This window comes from Notothenia coriiceps, unplaced genomic scaffold (genome assembly GCF_000735185.1).
Source record: "Notothenia coriiceps isolate Sejong01 unplaced genomic scaffold, NC01 NC01_scaffold00038325, whole genome shotgun sequence".
In the NCBI taxonomy this organism is placed as follows: Eukaryota; Metazoa; Chordata; class Actinopteri; order Perciformes; family Nototheniidae; genus Notothenia; species Notothenia coriiceps.
In genome coordinates this window covers 1-3,698 of record NW_011371026.1, presented here as the reverse complement: position 1 = coordinate 3,698, position 3,698 = coordinate 1, and the positions used below count along the sequence as shown (strand labels likewise).

The following is a 3,698-nucleotide window of genomic DNA, read 5'->3' as shown; positions in this document are numbered from 1 at the left end:
AAAACTATTAAAAAAAACAGGAGAAAACAGTATTTTTTTAAATAATTAATATAATTATTTAAAAAATGCACAAGTCAGGATAACAACAGGCAGTAAAAAAAAGTAAGAACTATTAAAAATGTTGTGGGTCCATGCTCAGTATTTTGTGTTCCAATGGTTATTTTCCAAACTCAGAAATCAGGTGAAGTTTCTGTCCATAGGTAAATATTGAAAAAGCTTCCTTTACCTCTGAGCTCTGCATCAGATTTCATTATTCAATCCTCTGGCGCCCTCTGGTGTCTGCTGGGGGAACAGCACATTTATAAATAAAGTACAGTAAATAAAAGTCTCTATTTTTCTTTATTTCAGGACGTTTTGGAAAACCTGGAATCTTGTGATCTGGACGATGACGACCTCATGTTGGATGAAGATCTGCCGGAGGATGACTCCCTGCGCAGCGGTACATTTAGATCTAATAAAGTCACATAAAGTACAATTACTATATGGATCCCCAAAAACTATTATTTAAGAGCTGTGATGTACGATACAATCCACCAGAATCTGCTTTATTTTGTATAAATGTGAAATTAGCTAAATAACCCAAAGCAGACAGAGCAATATATTCTCAAATTAGCAGCTAAAATTGTTAGTTTTTTTAAATTTGGGTTCAATTTAGAAACTAAAACAGGTCAATTTAAGTAACAGTTTAGTTTAGAATCTAACAAGCTTAAACATTTCAGTTCATGTTATCCAACAGGTCAATGCAGCCTAAGCACTTTATTTCAGGTAAATTAACAGTTTAAGTTTAGCAGCTAAAACAGTTTAGTTGTAAAAAAACATTTGTTTTTAGTTTAAATAACAATCTTCAGGCAGCTAAACTAATGATCAAATAAGCAGTTAAACAGCAGTTACATAGCCGTTAACCAGCAGTTAAACAGTTTGTTATATTTCAAATCTCCAGGCTTGTAAGCAAACAGATATTTAGCATCTTAAACAATTCGATTCAGGTAAGCTAACAGTTTAGCTTAGCCGTTTAGCTTCGAAAACATTTTAGTTAAGCGGCAGAATGACTTGGTTTTGTTAACTAGCAGTTATATTTAGCTGCTAAAATAATGTAATCCAGGCTATTTTAATGTCAGTTAAGTAGCTTGAATAGTTTGTTTGTCTGTTTGAGATGTACTAACTGTTCAGTTTGTCAGCTTAAAAAAGTAGTTTCAGGTTAACTCACAGTTTAGCTAGCAGCTAAAACTTGTTTCAGTTTAGATGTTAGAAAAGTTCGTTTTATTTGAAATACCAATCTTCAGGCAGCTAAGCTCACATTTAAACACAAACAAATAAAGCATCAGCTAAGCAGTTAAACAGCAGTTGAAACAGTTTGTTAGCTAACAGATATTTAGCATCTTAAACAATTCGAATTGGTTAACATGCTACTAGTTTAGCTTAGCCGTTTTTTAGCTTAGAAAACATTTGAGTCAAGCTGCTGGGTGACTTGGTTTTGTTAGCTAGCAGTTATATTTAGCTGCTACAATAGAGAGTTGTTTAAGGTTAGCTAAACTGTTAGGTTATGAGCTTAAAGAGTGTGTAAATATATATTAGTTAGCTGAAATAGTCTGTCAGGTTAGCTAACAGTTCACTTTAGCAGCTAACTAGTTCATTTTAGTTTAGCTAACAGTTAGCATTTCAAACAGTTAGTTTATCATGAACTGTTGAGTTCATCGTCTGAGATAATGTGGTTTATACTAGTTAACCATTTGGTTTAGCTGCTTTCAGGTTAACTGTTTAGTTTATTATGTAAATCTGTTTCTTGTTATTAGTTAGTAGCTAAATAAAGGTAGTTTAGATTAGCTCACAGTTTATTTTAACAGATATAAAACTATAGTTTAGCTACCAGTTACATTCAGATTAGCTATCGTTTAGTTCACAGTAACAGTTTAGCTTCAGTTTTTAATCTATAATCTGATTATCACATGCTAGAAAGTGATAGCAGGACACCTTCTGCATTATGTTCTATACTAAAAGGATTTAAATACACAGTGCTAATTACAGTGAAATCCACAATGTCAGCCTGTTATTGTGATCACATTTATTGTGTTAATTATATATCTCTTTACTGTAAATAAAGAGTGTGTGATGTGTGTCTCTGTGTGCAGACGGAGAGGGGTTGGCCCACATGGCTCAGTGGAGGATGAGGCAGCTCTGCTGGGGGAACGACAACGAGAGGTCAGAAAACACACTTATTAATCTTTATTCTGGGTTCCTTTAGATGAAATCCAGCTGATTTGGATTTAGAGAAGTAACAACACAGCTCAAAAATACTCTAATGCCTTCCAGAGATTGCCTGGACTGTGTTTAAGGGACATAAAGTGCCCCAGTGACGCGACATAAAACCCTGAAGTAAACTCCTTCCGGATCCCTTGACAAAAAAACACTTTCTCCATAGGATTTAGGAAAATAGCTGGAAATCAGGTCTGTGGTTGAGACACATTTAAGAGACAGATCACATTTTGTTCAGTCGGATAATCTCCACATGTCTTCGAGCTATTTTTCAAAATCCTATGGAGAAATTTCTTTTTTGTCGAGGGAACCGGAAGTGGTAAAATGCTAACTTACTTCCGGGTTTTAGGACGCGTCACTGTGGCACTCTATGGTAGTATACCATCAATCCAAACTATTTCATATATACATTTGTAGTCATTGTTGTCTAATAATTGGTTGTCTTCTCCGCCTGTTTTGTGCTTTTTGTTGTTGTATTTTGTTGTGTAATTATTGTAAGCAGTTTCTTTAGTTATTGGTAGTTTCCTGGCCCATCCTGACACATTCCTTATTGTTCATTATATGGATTGTATCTGTGTGGTCAAATAAAATGGGAAACAAAGACTGTAAAATTATGTCAAAGGTACACAGCTCAAATGTTTGGCTTTTCGTACATTGTAGGTCATGGAGCAACAGTGCAGTAAGAGAGAGGAATAAACTAAATGTTTAGTTTCTGTTAGTGTTAATAGAAGTCATGCTAACAAACGTTTCCATTGACCTGCAGTGATCTGGAGAGCTACAAGCTAACGGAGGACCCGGGGAACAAGAGGACAGACGGAGACCTCATCCTGGACTTTTCTTCCTCAAGGTGACTCAAAACATATTTAGCATCAATCTGCACTGAAACCACAGCTCACTGTTCCAGATATTAGTATTTATTTAAAGCCAACTGTCGTGTGTTTTCACCAGATTTAATAATAATTTTCTTTATAGATTATTTCCTGGTAGTTTTTCACTGGAAGTCAATCCTCTTTATTTATTGATTGAGTTTTTAAAAGGATTTTTCTCGGTTCCAATTAACATTACATCCTCTCCTCCCATGTAGAAATATGTCGTGGTGTATTCGGATCATTGTAGGTAAAAACAGATAATTTCTGGGGTAATATTTGGTAACAAATACCAGAACTTCAGAGATTTAAAATAGTAAAGTTTACAAGAAAATAACCGGATTATTCTGTGATTTTATAAAATCATACATTTGCAAGAAACATTTCAAGTACTCTGAACACATGTCCCAAAATAAACCCTTTCTCTCAAATAATCAATCTTGTAATTTACCTGTTTTATATTAAATAATATATTTAACAATATACATATTTCTTCTTGTTAATTTAAAAGTCTTCCTTTTTAAATCAACCACATTTATTCTCGCAATGTGGGTCAAAGCTTCTGTCATGAATTTAAAA

General features: G+C 34.1%; 1 long non-coding RNA gene across 1 annotated transcript; it reads left to right on the top strand.

Annotated features, from left to right (window-relative positions):
• The first annotated feature begins 325 nt into the window (after positions 1-325).
• On the top strand, positions 326-3,479 carry LOC104968142 (uncharacterized). Its single transcript, XR_800792.1, has 3 exons — positions 326-439; positions 2,130-2,199; positions 3,017-3,479. It is a non-coding gene; the product is annotated as an uncharacterized lncRNA (long non-coding RNA).
• Positions 3,480-3,698: the final 219 nt, after the last annotated feature.